At 48.8% G+C, this 21,194-nt stretch overlaps 1 long non-coding RNA gene across 1 annotated transcript in view; it reads right to left on the bottom strand.

Moving 5' to 3' along the window:
• LOC146208167 (uncharacterized) overlaps positions 1–20,983 on the bottom strand; it is a 237,946-nt gene extending 216,963 nt beyond the window's left edge. Inside the window, exon 1 of the long non-coding RNA XR_014703367.1 lies at positions 20,905–20,983. This is a non-coding gene — a long non-coding RNA (uncharacterized LOC146208167). The remainder of the gene's footprint in view (positions 1–20,904) is intronic.
• Positions 20,984–21,194: the final 211 nt, after the last annotated feature.

Here is a 21,194-nt window from a genome sequence, read left to right as displayed (position 1 = left end):
CGTACCGTATTTTCCAAGCGCACAAGATGATCAGTTGTCGAACATCCTTTTCTAAATCCACATTGGCGGGTGTCGAGAAGTTTGCGAGATTCAAGTGTAAACATGAGCCTGATATTTAGAACACTTTCAAACGATTTAGCGATACAACTCGTTAGTGCTATGGGCCTATAACTGCTTGGGGATGTTGGTGGCTTTCCATGTTTCAGTAACGGAACAATAATGGCTTTCTTCCAGGCCTGCGGTATTTCTCCTGACATCCATACCTTGTTAAAAAATTTTAAGAGTGCTTCAACTGAGGATTCAGAAAGATGGGCTAGCATTTGATAGTGTATTTCATCTGGGCCTGGTGCTGTACGTTTGCCGGAAGAGAGAACTGTGTTTATTTCTTGTAGTGTAAGGGGACTGTTGTATGATTCGTGAACGCTGCCAGTAGTAGGTAATTTCTGTCTTTCTGCTTGGCTTTTATACTTTAAAAATGATTCTGAATAATGTGATGAGCTAGATACCATGAAAAAATGTTCACCTAAAATGTCCGCTTGCTCTTGAATGCTTGTCTGGGTATTTGGGTCTGTAAGGAGAGGAACTGTAAACGGGGAGTACTTGCCATTTAATTTATTTACTTGTGCCCACATATCCTTGGATGTTATATGACTGTTTATAGAAGAGATGTAATGCTGCCATGAAGCTTTTTCAGCAGTACGACGCACATAGCGAGCTTTAGCTCTAGCCTTTTTGAAAATTAGGAGATTTTCTTGTGTGGGGTACCTGCGAAATATACTCCACGCCTTATTTTGTTTTTTCTTTGCCTCCCTGCAGTCTTTTGTCCACCACACTTTACAGTTCTGTCTCACAACTCCAGATGATTGAGGGATGGCTTGGCGTGCGGCGGCTAAAATACAAGAGGTAAATCTTTCATTTAACTCGTCGACATTAAAATCTTCGGCAAATAGTTTTCTCAAGTCGGCTTTCTCTTTAAAAAGCTTCCAGTCTGCTAAATGCAGCTTCCAACATCTTGGTTTGGTTTGAATTATAGATGGTGATGATGTTAGACTGATTGTTGTAGGTAGGTGATCACTTCCATGCGGATTATCTAAGACATCCCATTTAAAATCGCTAAGAACCGATGATGAGCAGAAAGATAAATCAATAAAACTCATTTTACCGGAGCTCGGGGAGCAGTAAGTGGGTTTTCCGGTGTTAAGTAAGCAGATATTATTGCACAGAATAAAGTCTTCTAAAATTTGGCCCCTCGTGTCAGTTTTTTCACTGCCCCAGAAAGAAGAGTGGGCGTTAAAATCGCCAACTACTACGCATGGATCTGGCAGTTGGCTGAAAAGGTCTTCGATATCATGGAGTGTTATTTTTAAGTGTGGCTCTATATAAATACTGCAAATTGTGATTGTTTTATACGTGATAAGTGTGGCAGCTACTGCTTCTAGCCGAGTTTTGAGCCTATGTTCACGAGATGCAATATTGTTTTTAACTATGATGGCAACACCGCCCGAGAGCCTGCATGCCTGCTCTCGATCACGGCGGAAGACTTTGTATTTTTTAAGAATATTCACATGTAGAGGACTCAGGTTTGTTTCCTGCAGACATAAGGCCACAGGTGAATATGTTGCTAAAATGTCTTTTATGTCGCTTAAGTTATTAAGCAGTCCCCTGCAATTCCAGTTTATTACAAAAGCCATCTTAAGCTATATGAGTAAAATAGAGACTACGTTGTTTTTGGCCCCGTGATTCGGGGCTTGTCCTTTTTTGCACGCTCTAAGGAGTCCCGCCGTCTTGACGGCACAGGACTACCCTGTGTTGTCGTGTCCATCGCGTCTTCAGACACGCTGGATGACCGCGGACAACACACCGGAACGCTTGAAGTAGGCCTCCCCGTGTGAGAAGAGGCCTTGGGCCCCGCAGACCTGGAAGGTCGCGAAGCCTGCTTTGGGGGTGGTGGAGCAGCGCCAGCTGCAGCCACCGTGGGCGCGGATGGCTCCACACCAGGGTCACTACCCGTGACCTGGGCGGGTGCCGAAGCACGCTGTGACGCTGCGCCCTGTTGCGTCACAACGGAGTAAGTTGGGCTTTGGACCAATGAAAGCCGCTTTCTCGCCTCTCCGAATGTAATGTTCTCAGTGACTTTTAAGGTTACAATTTCTTTTTCTTTCTTCCATGTTGGGCAGGATCTTGAGTATGCTGGGTGGTTGCCCTCACAGTTTACGCAAAGGTTTGGTTCAGTTTGGCAGTTGTCAGTGGCATGTTCATTTGAAGCACATTTTGCGCAGGTGAGTCAGCCTCGGCAGCTCTGGGAGCTGTGGCCATATCTCTGGCAGTTATAACAGCGACGTGGGTTAGGTATGTACAGTCTGAGTTGCAGCTTTGTGTATCCTACTTCAACGGAGTCTGGAAGGGTGCTCAGCGCAAATGTCAAGACGATGTGCTTAGTTTGGATCTCTTTGTTGTCTCGCCTGATCTTGATTCGGTAAACGTTGATGACATTTTGGTCCTTGAGTCCTTCGAGCAATTCTTCTTCGGTCAGAAACTTGAGGTCATTATCTGAAATGACCCCACGAACTGTATTGAGTGAGCGGTGTGGTGAGATTGTGACAGGAACATCACCGAATGATGTAACAGCTGCTAGCTTTTCGCACTGGTGGTTGTACAGCACTTCTAAGAGGAGGTCACCATTTGGTAGCTTTTTGACTTTGTAGCCTGGACCTATTGTGTCTGTGAGAGTCTTTGTCACAAGGAACGGTGAGACTTGACGGGCAGTTTTTTCTGCTTGTTCAGAGTGAATGACATGAAAGCGGGGGAAGCTGTTTACATTTTTAGTGAAAAACTTGTTCGTCACATCGGTGCGCCCTCTCTTGGCGGGAGGGCGATCAGTTGCGGAAAGGGAAGAAGCCATAAAATTTATTTTATTGTTCGGTTATGGTACCAGCCACCCACCATGGAGTCCAACAAGGGGACGGGACAGGTGCCTAAAAAAAGCCCTGCCCACGCCAGCTGTATACCTTAACTATAACCTAATATGGCTCAACTCAGGGTAGTCAGCCACACAAGGTTAACCCTCGCCGCCGGGAAGTAAGGAAAAAACCAAGAAGAGAGTAGAGGACAGGAGAGTTGTAGGATAGATGACAGGAAAGTGAAAGATGGAGAGGAGGACAGGAAAAGGCGACTGCCGATTTCCCCCGGGTGGGTCAGCCCGGAGGTGCCGTCTATGGGAAGCGTGGGCCAAAGTGGTGTGTTGCCTCCGCCGAGGGGCCTTAAAGGTCCAAACACTCGGCATCGGCTCAACCACCAGGATCCCCTTTTCCCCAGACACGACGATGCCACGCACGGCTAAGCGTGGGTGCTCGGGGTCCGTGGTGTCGCACAAAACACACAAACACCTGCTTTAACAGGTGCCCCCTGCGGGGGCATTAATTTTAGGCTACGCTGGAAGGTACACTGTAGATGATAGCAAAAAGAAATGAAAATGAACAAATTTACTACCCGCAATGACTGGGGCACCGGTTCAGCCATAGCTGCAAGTAACGCGCGGATGCACTTATCCCCTTTCCCGTCGCACCGCTTGGCCGTGGTACCATCATTGTCCACGTCGCCGCACACCTGGTGTGGGAAGGGGAACGAAGGGAGAACACAGTCGATAAAGTTGCTGCCCTCTTCGACCCCCGGCCCAGGGGCACAGTTTGACAACGGCAACGAAGCTCCGACAAATTGCATTTGGCCGCTGCTCCCGGGGCATCGGCTTCTCCCCAAAGCAAGGAAGGGAGGCCTCTCCTTCACCAGGGATGGCGGAACAAGGGCAAGGAAGGCGAGGAGGAGGACAAAACGCGAAGCCAATCGGAAAAGCGAAAAGAACAATACTGAATGCCGGAACATCATAACAGATGTAGAAGAAAAGAGCAGACCGCGAGATGAGGTTGATCGGAGAAAGGTTGTGCGCGAAACGATATATGGGAATTTCGGGAACAGAGAAATAAAAGTGAGGCAGGGCCGCAAAAGGAAGGAAAAGGGAAACGGGAATGCTTCAGAGTTGACGGCGATCGTACAGGCAAAGGGAAAAAAGAAAAGGCAGCGGGCGAAAGTGGCTTCATTTGAAGGATCGGCACGTGGGTTAAGTTTGTAGAAGTGAGCAGGCGGGGGGGGGGGGGGGGGGGGGACCCCAGTCTTGCTTTTTTTTTCTTATTGCGGAATGAGGACAGCTGCTAGGAGCTGTACGAAGTACAAAGGGATTAGGACGGATACGTGCGGAATGACAGGAGGAGTGGTTTGACGTGGGAGCGGCGCTGTAAAAAGAGTACCTTAAAGTCGAATCGGACGGCGAGGTGGGAATACGCTACGGGGTTAAATGAAAAGCAAAAAAGGGTAAACACCAGATCTTGCTCAACAAGAAAACAAAAAACAAAGGGGGCAGGATAAAGAGGTTGAAGAAACATTCTTTAATTGGAGCTCGGAATAAGGCCCGCGATTAAGGTTTCACGTCTCTTGCCTTCCTAGACGAAGTGAACCGGTGATGAAAGTGCGGAGAGAGACGGCTGACCGACTATAAAAACCAAGAAATAAAAAACCGCTGGCAGAAAAGGCCCGACTGTAATCGGATGCAAGAGTGCAAGTGCAAGCAGGAAATAAATTAAATACAAACATGAAAAAGAAAAAGCACTACAACTGCAAGGAGAAACTCAACGAGTTGGGGACGATCGAAGCTAAGAAAAAGGGAAGGGTAAAATGGAACGGAACATCTCGTCGTCAAAACTGATCAGCCCCAATATACATAAACGTGTTCCGGCGAAGCGAATATTTGCATTTCCTCGACCAATGTCACCGGCGAGAACACGCGCGCAAGACGTTCGTGGAGGGTAACAGGATTATCCAAGCTTCCACGTTTGTTCTGGCCTTCTCTATGCGTTCCTCCTTCGTGCTGTGTTTCTGCTATTTACTTTTCGCACTCTCGTTCCAAATACATCTTACCTTCCCCTGGGGCATCCCATAAGTAGCAAGCTAGTTATCTCCGCGCTTCAAAACGCCAGCTTTCGCTGAAGAGCTTAAAGAGCCTGGCCGCGCCGGCAACAGGAAAACTATGTTGCCTCCCAGCTAGAAGCATGCAGCGGTGTTGGAGCTGCGCCAGTAATGTTCAGCTTATTTGTCAAAATGTTGTCGACAATGTCATCAATACGACTATACGACTTACTGCTCATTATCAGACTTTATGCTCACTGGTCGGCGGCCGCGCATTGACCAATCACGTTCAGTTGACGATCTGCGAACTCGGTCCCGATTGGTCAATGCATAAGACAGCTTCTATGTGCTGCACTGTTTTAGCGAGTCAGGAGATAGAGGACAGACAAGGGGGAGAAGGACTTGGTGGCAAGCGTGAAAAAAAAAATTGCGAAGTCAAATCGTGCCCAGTAAGGTAGTGATGATACAAAAGCTGCGCTAGGATGTGGAAGGGTGAGAAACATGCATTCATGATCACAACAAAGAGAGATGCTTTTATCATGATCGTTATGCATGCGTGCATATGCTGGTCTCTATAAGGCTTAGAATGATGGCGATCAGGGCATATAACCTCAGCTGCGCATGTTTGAACACAAGCCATAAGTTTGCACACAACTCTCTTATACATGCGCAACGCAAGGGGGCTCCAGCATTCAGGTATGCAGATTGCCCAGTTGGGGCCCACAGTAGCGTAAGCGAAAAAGGACGGCGAAGAAATGATGCATGCAGCACCATCGACAGTAATGAAGGAAAGAAAAAAAAACTTTTCTTTATTCCTTCTAGCGGACCCTCGTCTTAAGCGCTCAGCGCACGCCATATATACGAAGCATGATTGGAAGCACACACGGCGGGGTTGCGTCGTTTGGAACGTCTGCGCAGTCGATCACGGAAGATCACGGCTCGATCTTTGCCCAAGCTCTAAGGGGAGCCAGCGCATTGAGGGAGTAGCTGCATCGTCCCCAGCGCGAGCCTCTTGCGACTAGCGCAAGCTTAAGTAGCCAAAACGAATTCGTTGCAAGTGAAGCTTGCGTTTCCTTCTGTGTACGCAAATAAGACCCTAGGACAATAAAAATAAATAAAAATAACGGTTCCCACCCGTACTGATGGTTATGGCTCGGTTTGGTTTTTGGGGTTTAACGCCCCAAAGCAACTCCCACTATGAGAGACGCAGTAGTGCAGGGCTCCGGGAATTTCGACCACCCGGGGTTTTTTAACGTGCACTGACATCGCACAGCACGCGGTGTTTTTCGCCTCTATCGAAAAGCGGCTGCCGTGCCGAGATTCGACCTCGCATCCTTGAGCACAGTATAGTCGAACGCCATGCAGCCACTGCACCGTCGCGACGGGGCGTGCTACTGGCTATGACGGGCTGCGGGCAATGCTGATATATACATCTTGCGGGTAGTTGTGCTTTCGATCGAGCAAGCATGGACGAACGGAATTTCTGTTACGCCATTCGACACATTAGACACCGTCGCGAGCAGCGCACAGGGTATATCGGCTTCCTGGCGTCGTATACAAGACACGATAGGTTGGACAAGTAGAGACACGCCCTTCCAGTGCCCCTCATCCCATGTAAGTCTGAACACATGCGCCTTGGACTACTATAGCTACATATAAGGATATATCTCTTCCACCGTGCTTACCTGCAAGCATGCATTTACAGAACTGTCAAGACACGAGCACTGCGACGCTAGCTGCGCTGAAACGAAATCCAAATCCCCCCCCTCCGACTGAGCGCACACACACACGCGCGCACGCACGCACGCGCACACACACACACACACACACACACACACACACACACACACACACACACACACACACACACACACACACACACACACACACACACACACACACACACACACACACACACACACACACACACACACACACACACACACACACACACACACACACACACACACACACACACACACACACACACACACACACACACACACACACACACACACACTCGCGCGCACGCACGCACGCACGCACGCGCCCTTGAATGCCTTCTAGCAACATTTCCGCAACAGTGTCTGAAAAGCCCGCCGGTCGCTGTCTACATCAACGTTACTAGAACAACAGTTTGTTCTAGTAATGTTGGTCTACATAACAAAGCGCCTTCACTGCGCGTGAGGAATGCTGGGATGCGTGGCCGACGCGGCGGACGCGGTCGGTGAGAAATAGACGAGATTCTATTTGCGCGTCGGCGACGTTGGGTCACGTCGGCTCGCGCTCGCTATGTCCATCACGCCGTGACTTTGGAGTATATAGGCCTCGGTGTTTCGCCGACATAACGTCGCGGGGGCTCACGTGCGCGCGCGAGTGCGTTACGTCGGACTATATTGGGACCTTAAGTTTCTGCCTCTCTTATAAAACATCAACACGTTCCGTTTCCACCGCGCTTCTCGTTCGCTCCCTTCCAGTGTGGGCGGGGGGGGGGGGGGGGGGGGGGGCATGCTCAGAATAGAGAAACACCTTTTGCTGTAACGCTGCCTTGTGACCATCCCCCTCGACTGACACATGTCACCGGGCCCTTTACATTAGGCTGAAGCCCCTCACAAGTCAGCCGTTGAGAGAGAACATGCATTGCACGCCTACGCACGGGGACAGGCAACGCGCTACGACCCCACAATGGCGATGCGGCGCATCTTGGCAAGTAGGAACGCTCGCACAAAAGGAGAAAAAAAATCAAGAAAGTACGGAGGGGAAGCTTATACCCCAGTCAAGCATGCAAGTTAAAGTGCACTTCCGCGGAGTGCACTTCACAGCTCGAAAGAGACTTTACGCTACGCAGAGCTAAACGGGAAAGCTCAGTGCACTCGCATAAGCACTCGTTGGTACGAAACTGGCAACTGAAAAACGTGTTTTAAAAAATAAATTGGAACCTCCGAGCGCGAAGTTCAGGGAACTGCTTTTTAAAGTAGTAAAATATTCAAAAAAGGCTTAAAATTTGACATTGGGCCATGATTCGTAGACCCCTTATCAACGAACACCATAAACAATAACAACCGCCGCCTAACTGAAAATGGCGTAGCCGCAGTGGCGCACCACTCATAACGTGAAAGTTGCGTACGTGGTTACATCACGTTTTTATTTGATATTTTGCCCGTCGCTATTATAAAACATTTCATCAAATGAAAATATGTACAAAACACGTAAAATCAACTTGTATACATATCTTATTACATAATACATTTGTGACGAAGAAATTTGTTTCTGTCGGCGAGGCTACGCGCTCAGCCCTCGAAGTCTGTTTGCCGAACGCACTCCGACCTGAGTGCACACTTTGGCAAGTGCACTTATGTTACGCTGTTTAGCAGCGGTAGAGTGCACTTTTCGTAAGTGACACTCGGCGTAAGTGCACTTTATTTTGCGCGCTTGACAGGGGTATTACTCGCCTCCACCAGCCCGTACTACTGGACAGCCACATTGACAGCATATGCTCCACCGAAGAGACGTGGCTACCGGCATACAGGCAAGCGGCCTCTCTCTCCATACAGTGGGCTGGAGTGAGTCACTCCTATGCTGAGCTCGATACACAACAGGAGAAATGACGGAAGAAGGCAGCGCGGGGGTAAGTGTATCGAAAGAAAACCACCAAAATGGACATCCGCGAACGAGCGCCCTGAATGCTGAGCCAGCAGTTCGCGGATCGGACTAGGTAGGGTGCCTCGATGGAGCAGACCCTGCAGTGGCGCCTCCTGGGAAATTCGAAACGGATTTCGACGACAACACTGCCGCCGTAGGGGAACGCAACGCGAGATGGTCATGGTGGTGGAGTATGAGACCGCAAATTGACGAGCCTTACCGAACTTCCGACGCAAAGATGGTCAACATATGTTTCTGTGTAGATGCGGTTAGGGTAAATGTCATATTTGGGATGACTACAGGTCTTATACGTTTGAGAAGACACGACAGTCTACAGTGTCTCAGTGTAAGAACGCTGCTACATCGTTCTAAATTATTAATAAGTCAAGCAACTTATGTCTGACCACCCACTCAAGGCTTAATTGATTAGTCGGTGGCATTTCATTTCCTTCCTTCAGTTTATTTTTCTTTTTTTCTCACTAAGCTAAAACGTTTTGTGCTGTAAGCAATTCGCTTCGGTGTCCATGACCCCAAGTAACAAGCTTTCATGCACTGACACAGATGTACTTGCGGTGAATGCGGTAGTACAGACCGAATGATTTATTAATCCCCACGACTTACTGACATTTCAGGAAAATTTCCGCTTGGACGGGTCTATAATACCATTTTAATCAGAATCGATCTTCTCCTTAGAAAAGTACTAACACGGAGTACAGCCATATGGTTTCTATTCAGGTCATTCCCAGAGGAGCAGCCCCTCATTGCGCCACGCATGCTGAAAAAGTTTCCTGCAGTGGATTACAAACTTTCGAGACACAAGTACCCTACCCTTCCTAGCAGCGCAGGATTGACACATTCTCTAACCAGAGACCGCCGTTCCAATTGGCTCAAAGTTCCCTACACAATACTACAAAAGCCGAGTAGCCACCATGACGCAAACACAAAAGAAAAACACAACGAACAATAACAGGCAGAGTCTGGCGAGGGCAACAACCAACCCGATCCTAACTTCCTGTTTGCTTCATTCACTGCACCTCCACAACAACAGGCAGCGGTTGCTTTTCAGCCGAAGAGCAAGCGCGGCAGAATCGATTGATCAAGGCAGCGTCCTAATTCATTTTCTCTCCACTCCTCCGGCTCGTTTTTAATTCCGACGAGAGAAAAAAACACTGAAAGAGAGAGGATAGTGTCAAACACATTTCTCATTCTGTTGGAGCAAAAAAGAAATAAAAAGGGGTGGGGGAGAGGGGGAGGCAGCATGCCTGAGGTATCAACTTGGAGCATTATTTAGAGGCGCAATGTCGAAACAGTTCTGCTCATTGCCGTGAAGTTTGCGGAGTAGCGGTTTGACCAATCTGACCACAAAGAGGAAGCTCTACAAGAAGGCGGTCGACCACTGCTAGTGGCGTTTTTAGGTCCTTATTTTCACTTAAAATGGCATAATTATTAACTTCAGCATCTGCACAACCAGACAGTGCTTCGGAGAAAAGTGCGCCAAGCAATGATGTTACACAATGAGTGATGTGCGGCGAATTGTTGGATTGTTAAAACCTTTATTTGGGGCCTGCAGTAGAACGCGCGCATGCGCGTTCCGAGTTCCCAGTTCCATTTTGGCGGCAGTTATTCGCGAGACATTTCAGTACGGCTTCAACTATTCGAAACAGCAATTCATGCATGCTCTCTTGATTAAAAAGAAATGTATCGCTTCTACTTCCAGTTTCCACATATGCCTCTCTCTTATTCGCTTCGACCATTTTACGACCCTCGGAGAAACCGGTTTGACTGGGCTGTTAAGGGGGGAAGTCGTCAACACTTTCCTGTGCGGCAGCCCAGTTCCTCAATATGGCAGCAACCTTCACCCTTCTGTAAAATCGGGCAGTTTGCAAGACGCCTTTCCCGTTCGGCTGACGAGGAAGAACAGGACTTATATAGGGAAACGCAACTAAGAGACCAATGACCTACACCCTGCCTCGAGAACTAATACTGTCCATCGAAAGTCTTATACGGGCTATCTATTACACCAGTAACCATTCGAAGTGCGTTAATCTGTCTAAAATCACACACGTAGTTTTGTTTTTCACCAAACCTTAAAAACTTTCGCGAATCGCTTCGGATTTACACAACTTTAATGACACAACTTCGGCAAAAGTAAACTAGTAGATCATTAACACTTCATTTATTCTTCGTCGCCGTTTTGACCGGGGTCCAGTCTTTTTCAAGACTCATATTATATACATATATATATATGTGTGTGTGTGTGTGGTTTGGTTTGTTGGGTTTAACGTCCCAAAGCAACTCAGGCTATGAGAGACGCCGCCGTACTGGAGGACTCCGGAAAGCGGCCGCCGAGGCCGGGATTATATGTACGTATTATATAGGAGCATGAATGCAAGGCAGAGACTTGCAAGAAGCATTCTTCCTTGCCGCTTCGCTGCAGGCGCGCAGTTATGTGGCCAAAGGAACAGAGGAGCCTAGGAAGAGCTCTGAGGTGGTGCTTTATTTAGAGACTGGAAAACGATCAACCGAAATTCGGGAAAGAAGGGTGGCAAGGGGCGCAAGCGATGCAATTTTTGTTTCCTCCAACTCAGTGATTAACAATCCGCGGAAGATCGTTTGAGTACCCCATTTAGAAGACGCCTTTTGGGCTTAATCCATTCAGATGCGAACTCGTAGCCGTTCTTACACAATATGAGCGAGAGGAACAATAAGAAAAAAAAAATAATAATAGAAGAAAGAGCGAAACAGCTTGAATACGTGATCCGAAGAAATTCCCAAGATAGGGCGCTTTTCAACCATAACACACACATCACGGGCTATGCGAGCAAGAAAAAAAAAAGAGAAATAAGACGGTGCCGAACGCGCCTCCGAATAACAAATTCCGGCGTATAACTTACTCTTCCACATGCGTCTTCCACAGCAGAAGATACAGACGTCTCTAGAGAAGAGCCGTTCGAAGCTGAAGAGGCAAGCGAATGCTGGCGCGTTGGCTTATGGGATTGGCAGGAATGTGATTGCTGTAATGGACACCAACGTCTTACGCGTCTAGATTTTTTGTATTTCGTTTCCAGAAGTCTTACGGCGTCAATTTCACACCGGACATAAGCTGGAAAATCAAAATTGCAAGCGCCCGGCCGTCAGATATAAGCCCCATTAACGGGCTACGATGAAGTCTTCCTGTTTATTTTATTTCTTCTGCCTCCGTCAATGTCGACCCGAATTCACCGACAATGATACATGCAGCTGATTACACACAGCGTCGGGAACAGCTTACACTATAAAATAACTGTCTCATTCCATGCATAGGCGCAGCCACGGACGCAGGAGGGAGAAAGTTACAGTACGCCGCCCCACACTTAAGCTCAGCAGCACACATTAAGCGGTTTCAAGAATTAATGCCGGTGCCCGACAGCCCCTCGACTGACGACTGCGCGCGCATGGTATATAGTTTGCAGTTCGCAGGCATAGCAGCAGCTGAAGTCGCTGTCGTGTTTAGCGGAGCAGACAACATCGTTCTTCCAGACTTTCTTCAAGGGACTTTGCTTCTAGTGCACGTTCACCAGTTTCTGTTTCCCTTCAACATTGCGCGGCAGCGGCCACTGTGCCGGCGAGTTCTTTGAAACCAGAAGCACAGACCGGGCTTTTGAGCCGCCAATCACACTACGCTTGAATGCGTCGCCCCTGACGTCTAACAAAAAATTACATTTAGGGAACAAGTGGTACGTACGCACGCTGCTGGAACTGCACTTAATGATGACGATCTCTTTCACTGCTGTGAAGCCCCACTGAGTCCGCGGCGCAGCCGTCGCCGGAGCATATGGCGTCGTTTCTCAAAAATCGTCTGCTCTTTTTCTGCATCGCCCTTTGATAGTGTATACTTCGTCTCTTTGCATTATTTTCTTTTCGCCCTTGCTGGGTTCGTTATGCCTCATATGACTTTCTACAGAAAAAAAAAAAAAAAAAAGAATACGCGCTGGCTTTTTCAGTTACTTCTTTCTTCTTTTTTTTTTTTCATTTTTTTTTTGTTTCACAACCGCTCCTTTTATTCAGCTATATCGAGGAAGGGAAAAAGACGCAAAGTGCTTGGCCTCTCCTTTGTAGTTATCGTCTGCCGCATCGTATATATGAGCTTCCCTGGCACAAAGCGACTGATACGCTTATAACTATTTACCCTCAGAGCGTAGGGCATTCAGGCACCATAATTTTATTTTCAAAAAATAAACACAAGAGAAACAATATTATGCGAAATTAGGGTCAGAACCGCGCCATTCGCCGCGGCCTGCGAAAACAAATCTCGTCCCATCTGGGTCTCGTAACGCACCCCGGTCCTGGCCGTTATTGAGCGCCTGCCGCTGGCTCACACAAAGCGAATTCCAGCTCTTTTATCTTCTGTACTTTCCCCCCGTCTCCTTGCGGTGCGGTCGTGCGTCGGCGAGGTGTCAGGCGACGCCACTAGATGGGCCTTTTCCCCGAATTCACCGCAGAGGCCAAGTTTAGACAACGAGTGTTTCGAAATGGAAGACCGTCCTTGACCAACTTTTTTTTCCTTATTGTGAATTCTGAAGTTCTGCCGGCCGTTACTTTAAGGCGCGCATGTAGCAAGGAGAACCGAGTTCACCCGCTGTGAGTGATAAAAATGAATGATGCTGCGTCGCGCCTGAAGCCGTTCTAAAATCCGTAATATGAATTCTAACAGCTGAAATTCGCCTATTGCGAATTCAGAGGCGAAAATCGAGCGACATTTCTTTCTTAGTTTAAATTCGGCTCCAAAATCAGGTTATTCGTCAAAATTTAAAGCATTGCGGTTTATGGTGCCCTTCATTGCTTCAAAAGACAGTTTGCTAAAAAGAGCTCGCTTTTCCCAAAATTTCAGAAGCAACATGGAAATGACAGGCTGCGGTGAAAACCAGTTCATCACATTACATCTTTTCGCCTATCGCTTCCACTTGGATGCAAGGTGTGTAGGCCTGCCATGTACACAAAGGTCACAGCTTGGGAGAACGTGCGAAGTTGGTGCTCTTAGTCGAAATGAATGAAACGATACCACGGACGATTTGTGGTAATGACTGTAGCATGATGAAACCCCTATTCCATTTATTTGCGGTAGACAAAGACGAACTCATATTTTTTCCGTGCTACAATGAAAGTCCGCGAATTACAAAAACAATCACTTGACTAGCGCATTCGCGTGCACCGACTGCCCTGCTCTCAACCGTGGATTGAGTAAACCAAAGTCATCAGTGTGGCAAAAGAGACGATGTAGGGGAGGAGGCAGCCACCGACAGCGGCGTCCGGGCGACTTCACGCGTGATCGCTTCCACGCTTCGGAGAATATAAGCGCCCCTGTCTCTCCCCCCTCCCCCCCCCTTATCACACCTGTGGCTGCTCGATGCTGAAGCCGACGCATCGCCGCAAGCTGCGCCGCAGGACGACCGAAGCGACCGCCAACAATTAACATTCAAAATTAACTTCCCAGAGACACGGTGGAAGAAAAAAAAAAATGCAGATGCGCGGGTGCCACTGTTACGGCGATGACCACTCACTGAATGACAAAAGCCTGCGTGTTGTACTGAGCCACAGTGGAGGGTTCCGGGTATGTTTCCGCCAGCTGGACGCATCTTTCGCGTTTGACATCAAACAAATGCTGCCACCGCTACTGGGATTCGAGTAACCGAACATGAACGTCACAGTCCCCGAAGCATCGCGGGTCGAGTCTCAACAGGCACTCCAAAGCGAAGTGAGACGAAAAGAAATGTATTGGTGCGTTTCACCGTCCAGGCGCAGTACGTCCCACCAAAACATTACGGCAGACACCGCACTCCTTGCAGGTAAGTGATACGGCGCCACGGAAACCAAACCCACGCCCACACACTCGCAAGGCACGCCCTGGTTGTGTTGGTCGCCTGCAACTAGCAGCAGTTAAGCCACAGACAGAGTGAATGCAGACGGAGTAATGGTGGGTGTATAAATAGTACACGCCCACAGGCGCTGATGTCTTCCGAATAAACCTCCCCGTTGTTGGGTAAACGCGTTTCGGAAAACTAATTTTACTCGTGAGATGGGATGACGTATGATAACGGCTGTTACACGGAGCGGACGCAGGCAGCTGCTCTGGCAAAGTTAGGTTTCCCGCGAGAAGTGTAAAATGAAGGCAAAGCAAGTTGAAAACGATGAAAAAAAAAGAAAAAAAAAAAGCTGTAGTCTGCCTCTAATTCTGGGGCCCTAATCGATCAGTCTTTATATTCATTACGTAATCATGGTCTTATAGATAAAATTGTTCAATGGATCGGCAATCATATGGCATGACCAAATATCTAGACCAATGTGATGCTCCACAAGCATCAGTGTGGCGGTGTATTTTTCAACGTATATCCGTTTACTATACAATTACCATGCCGTGGGTATAACAGGGTAGCATATATCTTAGTTGATAAAAGAATGGCAGTTGCAAGAAATAAACTGAAGTACACTGAAATACATTGAAAAAAAAAAATACACTGAAGTGTAAAATAAAGCGTTGGTTGAAGAAATTTCATGTTTCACTTAGTTATGAACCCAACCAGACAAGAAAATCTGTCAAAATGTTTAGCTTTCAAAATGAAAAGGATGTACAAAGCACTTAAAATTCATACTCACAAGTGGACAGACGTAAAAAAAGAAAATTACGTAAATATCCCGAACTTTGAATAGGCCGTTAATTGTTCCTACGTTGGAGAAAAATGGCCTTTGTTTTAGCTCAGAGCCGGCGCGCGTCGCACAAAGCGCCGACTTTCAAAGTACATCAAATTATGGCAACGTTCCCGAGATGTGACCCCTCCTCGTTTACCTCGCCCATCATTTTGTACAATATGAAATGCGACCGCATTTCAAACCCCTCATACCTAGCCGCCTCTATATTCTCTTTACCACACTCTTACTAAGTACTTTTTTGTATGTATCATAGTCTCCTATAATGCGGAGGATTTCACAACACGCTGGTGACTGAATCCGCTGCTAGATATGCTGCTGTATAGATATGCATGTTTGATGAGCCGGGCAAGCTTGGGTGCATGAAATAGAGAGAGATGAAATTGAACCGCAGTCGAACGTGGCCTTCACATTTACCCAGCTAATACCGCTGGCCGCTGGGACCGACGTACGACTATAGCACTGGGAACGAAGCAAAGCGCGAAGCTGAAACAAGCACCCCGAATTGCCAATTCGCAGGCGTCAGCCAACTGGACCCGAGGATCGGCCACGTACCCTGTATCATCAAATTTCACACTGTTCTATGAATCGGCCATATACCTCGCCTCACCAAACTTCATACAGTTACATAAGGAAATGATTCTATTCGACAATGAAACTAGACTTTGAAAACGGCAAAACAGATTTCGTGCTCATACGATTAACCACTGATTACGGCGACTGAACAACAGAGCGATGTCCAGTTTGATAAACGGCATGATGCACCACGCAGCAGAGTAGGCGACGAAACACAGGAGATAAACACAGGTTGATAAACGGTTCAAGAGACATGAAATGGTTTCTCGTAAGCTAGGCATCAAATTTCATTTCTGGCCGAACACTCCGAGCTGTCCACGAATGCATAGTCCCCATTTTGAGAAGCTAACCAAAACATAACTGCCCCTCCTCCCTGTCAACAAGGTAGCGTCCCGAACACTGTCAAAATTTTGAATCTTCTCCCTTCTAGAGACAGGAAAATTGTCGCACTCGCCCGTCATGCGGAACGTGCTGGCAGCTCCGTGCAGGCGGCCACTGTCAGAGACGCTGACACTCGCTGTTGTCACCCCCCATAGGGGAGAAAACCTGGGCCAGGGGGCGCTGCGCCGCTGTGTGCGTCAGCGCCCTCCATGGAGACCCCGGCAAAATCTACGCGCAGCCCGGCCGCGTCGTCTGCTAGCCGCCGCATAGAAAAGCATGTTGTCGTCTGCTCCGCGCTGCTTTCTAGCACGTGTTTGCGCGCGCGCGCTCGGTTGTTTCTCTCCTCCTCCGGCCGCATTGTGGCCACCGTCGCGCTCTAACAATGAGGGGGGAAGAAGAAAGAAAAGAACTAGAAGGAAAATAATGACGGCGCACTTTTTTCGCGAAGCTTGTGTGGAAACGGTATCGGGATGGTTGTGGGCCTTTCTTTTTTTTTTTTTTTTGGGGGGGGGGGGGGGATATCTCGTACCGTTCGTGTGTCGTACTTCTCTAACTGGCGGTGCTGAAGCAGCCATCGTGGAACCGGGTCGGCCTCAAGAAACAGATATTCCTCATTAATGCGATCACTTTACGTCAATCATCCTATCCTCATACGCGATCCTGCTTCGGGAGCTCGAAACTGCGCGTTCGCTATAGGAGATAACTGAACTAGGAATTGCGCAGCGTAACAGTGGAATTAAGAAGACGAAGATTTCCGTGGAGAGATGTCCCCGTCTGCATGGAAAGTCGTCAGACATTTCCTCGCTGTTTGTCTCGTGGAGAGGAAACTGCCGCAAAAATGGCATGCCTCGGCTTCTGGGGAATGACCCAGGTCGTTAAGAAACCCCTCATCGTTAACGGTAGCTAGGTCATTGATTTCGGATGGCAGCGCCGCAGCAGTGAACTTCCCCTGGCCGATGTCGGCAGGAACCAAAGGGTAAGGCGGCATGCTTTGTGCCTTTGTAGGGAACGCATCCTAAACGCGCCGAAAACAGGCCCCACGGCGCCGGCAGCACTGCCTATAACGTTTGTCCCCAAAGAGCTGAATAGGCCCCTTTCAAGTGACCAGTCACAAAGGGAAAGGAAGGAGCACTCGAAGGCTGGACCCTTCATTCTGTGAACATGGACAGAGGCATCAAGAGGTGCCGCATCAAGTCCTTCAAGATACCTGTCGTTTGCCTCCCGCCTTCAAGCAGCGAATTCGCGTTCATTTTTTTTTTATGTATTTCTGAGCCTGCCAACAAGCGCTCTTTGAAAACAATGTCCGGCGATCAATTAAGCATAATTTCTTGCTTTCAAAAGCACCGATAAAAAACATGCCTCCAGCCAGTCTCTATGTCAGCCGGGGCACAGAAAAAAGCAAAATTAAGAACTCCCACTGGCAAAGAGCGCCGGCTTTGCGCGCGAGAACGCGCCACCAACCCCCCTCGTCCTCACTCTCCTTCTCCCGCTCCGCGTGCACGCGCGGCTGAACGTAGCACGCGCTCCCGAGCGAGCAGGCTGGGCAGACTCCGCAGACAGCCACGCGCAGCGCGGGTGCGGATGCGCGTAGGTTTTGTAGTTCCTCTCCGCTCCGCTGGAAACCGAGCGCTGGCGTCGCGGAGCAAACTCCAGCTTTGGTTCCCTATAGCGCTCATTAACGCCACTTCAAGACGGGCGCGTACAGCAGCCCGGGGCATAGTACGTGTTTGCGGGCACATATACGCCACGAGGCGAGAAAAAACGGCCAAGGACTTCTCGCCAGCAGAGTACAGAACGGCGCAGTCCGACGCGTTCTGCTAAGTCGAACGGCGTTGCCGGCGTCACGGCTGGCAGTCCGGATTCGAACGGCCAGCTTCGCCTTTACAAAGAGGTCAGCACGGCTTAATGCGCGCCGCTGCGTCAATAAACGAAAAAAAAAAAAAAAAAAGCTCCCATTCTAAGCACACCCCTCCTGCTAAGCATACGATGAGAAATTTTCCATCCGTCAAAAGTGAGCGCGCACCTACGCTGCTACCTTACCTCCTCCCGCCTTCCCCACCTGTGTATGCGTCTTAAATTAATGTTTTTTCGTCCTCCTCTCCACATGATTCGTTCAAGAGGTCGAGACACGATTTTTATTTCACGCTTGTCATCTTTCAACGAGAAAAAAAATCGTGTATGATTTCAGAAGCTACCATGGCGGGTATTCGGCTGCCAACATTTTTTTTTTCATCAAGTGACCCCATAATGTACAGTCGTGAGCAAACGTGGTATACAACACGCAGCCGGTGGCGATGGTCGGGGAAACTGCACCAAAATCCCACCTCGCGTTAGCGACAAGGACAGCGACAGCGCCATATGCATGTCGACAAAATGGAGCATCGCCACGAATATCTCGACCCAAGATGGTTGTTGCTGGATTGCGTTGCAATGCATGCACTTTTCCGAGCTCCGCCATTGGCTGAATGTTGTACAATACCACTTTTACTCAAGGCTGTGCATACTTACGCACCTCGCCCGATAACGAGCATGGAGCAAAAATGACGGAGAACACGAGCGACTTAAATCGACGACATTCATCGTCATCTTCATCATCAGCCTGACTAGCTATACCCACTGCAAGGCGAATGCCTCTCCCATATTCCTCCAATTAACCCTGTTCTGTGATAGCTACATCCACTTGACCCCTGCGAACTTCTTTAACCTCATCCGCCCACCTAACTTTCTGCCGGCACCTGCTACGCTTTCCTTCCCTTGCAATCCAGTTTGTTATCCTAAGCGACCATTGGTTATCCTCTCTTCGCACTACGTGTCCTGCCCATGCCCATTTCTTCTTGATTTCCACTAGAATGTCAGTATCACCTATGGGGCTGAAATGTGGAGGCTAACCAAGAGGGTTCTACTTAAGTTGAGGACAACTCAGAGGGCTATGGAACGAAAAATGGTAGGGGTAACATTAAGAGATAGGAAGCGTGCAGAGTAGGTCAGAGAAATAACTCAAGCTACTGACATTCTAGTGGAATCGACGACATTAGCCTGCTGCAACTAGTCATTCTCTGTAAATCTCTGTGTAAACTGGGGGACGAATAATGCAACGATCAAATCACAAAACCCTGTCGAAAACTGGCCAATCAACCCCGTTCCTATAGTAGGTTCTGACCAGTTGTAGTGGAGATATTGGCCAAAAGAAGCGGGTCTAACCGGCCAGTGGCGTGACCATTTGCGTCCTGTTTCCTCGGGAATAAATCAGCTTGTTGTGAAATAGACCTCGGATTCGCTACAGCATATAAGCTCCTATCGAAAGCTGCTTTAACACGCTTTTAGCTAAAAACCTGGACATACCAACCAGACGCTAACCACGTTTCGTTCTCTTGATGCACTACACAGACAAATGAACGGGTCTACAAACCACACGAAACGAATCCGAAGGAAGCACGGTTATCGCAGAGCCTAATGGCCGCAGCAGTCTACCAGTCAACAGACCACGAGCGTGCGGTAAAGACGGCCTAGAACAGCATTTAATGGGGCACTTATTGTTCCGGCTCCCCTTCTTGCCATAGGACCGGATCTCAATAGCCATTGTGAGACGAGAGAACAAAAGAAGTCGATAAATGAAACTGCTACCTGAGAGTTCAACAAACTGCGGGAGTGCTCTCGAGACGGCTTGAACCAAGCGTTCCACATCCTCGCTTGATCAAACGGCGTACTACGCAAAATCCTGGCTTCGCAGAAGCAAAAAGGCGGGCCGGTCAAACAGCACACGCTTTTTTGCACGCGGCCGGGCAGTTCCTCACTTCGTAGTAAAACGTCTTGCTCCATCACACTCAGCCCACACAGTTGTCGGCAAGCAGAAAACGCTAAAGACACCCACGATCTAAGTGCCCCTAGCCAACGTTACTAGCCCCTAGCCGCAGATACAGGCGACCCGACCCGCCCAAGCAAGCACTTCACTTTTTGTTGTGTTTTTTTTTGTAAGCTCAACGCGTCCCAACTTCTTTTTCGTGCAGCCTAAGCAGTGCGAGATAACGCTAATATCAAAGAAACAAAAATTAAGGTTGAAACAGAATCACAGCAGCTGGCTTTTGAATACAGCGCGCGCGGAGCGAGTTCGAGGAGGCGTGGTCCCATCAGTTCTGACGAAGGTTACCGCCGAAGTTTGGGAGTAACGTACGGAGCCAGGCCACCTGGCCGCGGTTAGCGCCGCTAAAGCACGCAGCGTCCGTGGCCGATGCTGCGTCAGCCACATGCAAGCCGCGCGCCAATTAAACGTTCAAAGCACGCTTGTCTGACCAAACTTGGATGCCAGCCGCCCGCAGAAGTGCATAGCTAGAGCACACTGAGTATCAAGATCGACAGTTTGGCCATTAAAATGACAACGCGCCTTCAGCGATGTGTTGTTTTCGGCACGATTGCAGTGGGGAAACAAAAATGGCCCCGAATTCCTACATTGAACTAATCTATTAGGTGCGGCGCCAAACTTACTTTCGCTCTCCTCATCCTAGTCAGATGCGGTGCAGCAGTCTAAACCGCTTCGTGAACGCCGGCTGTCAGTCGCCTAAACTACCACTAGCGGTCATAGGAAGCACACATTCACATCAAGTTAGCGCCGCCAACTCGCGACGCCTTATCGCCAAAGGGCGCGATGACGCGAATCACGACACTCACGTATGGGGACAGCTTTGGCGTTGAGCTGAGACACGCTCTTCTCGCAGCGACCGAACCTATCCTTCAGGTGCGCACTCCGCACTCGGCGGCGATCCCTTCGAAGATGTTGTCGGCAACGGCCACCAAGCAGGCCAGTTGCCGCAGCGCCCCGACCAAAGTCGTGTTCGCGCACGCCTCGAATTCGTCAGTGACATTTTTATCCGGGGGTATAGGCTGCCGGCTCAGAAACACCTGCTCGATGGTCCATTTCACGAAAGGCATCCCACCGCACCGTCGAAGTCGCCGTAACT

The sequence above is a fragment of the Amblyomma maculatum genome, chromosome 1, assembly GCF_055883805.1.
Source record: "Amblyomma maculatum isolate TAMU_Amacu chromosome 1, ASM5588380v1, whole genome shotgun sequence".
NCBI classification, from domain to species: Eukaryota; Metazoa; Arthropoda; class Arachnida; order Ixodida; family Ixodidae; genus Amblyomma; species Amblyomma maculatum.
The sequence above is the reverse complement of the archived record's forward strand: the minus strand, read 5'-3'. Positions and strand labels throughout refer to the sequence as shown.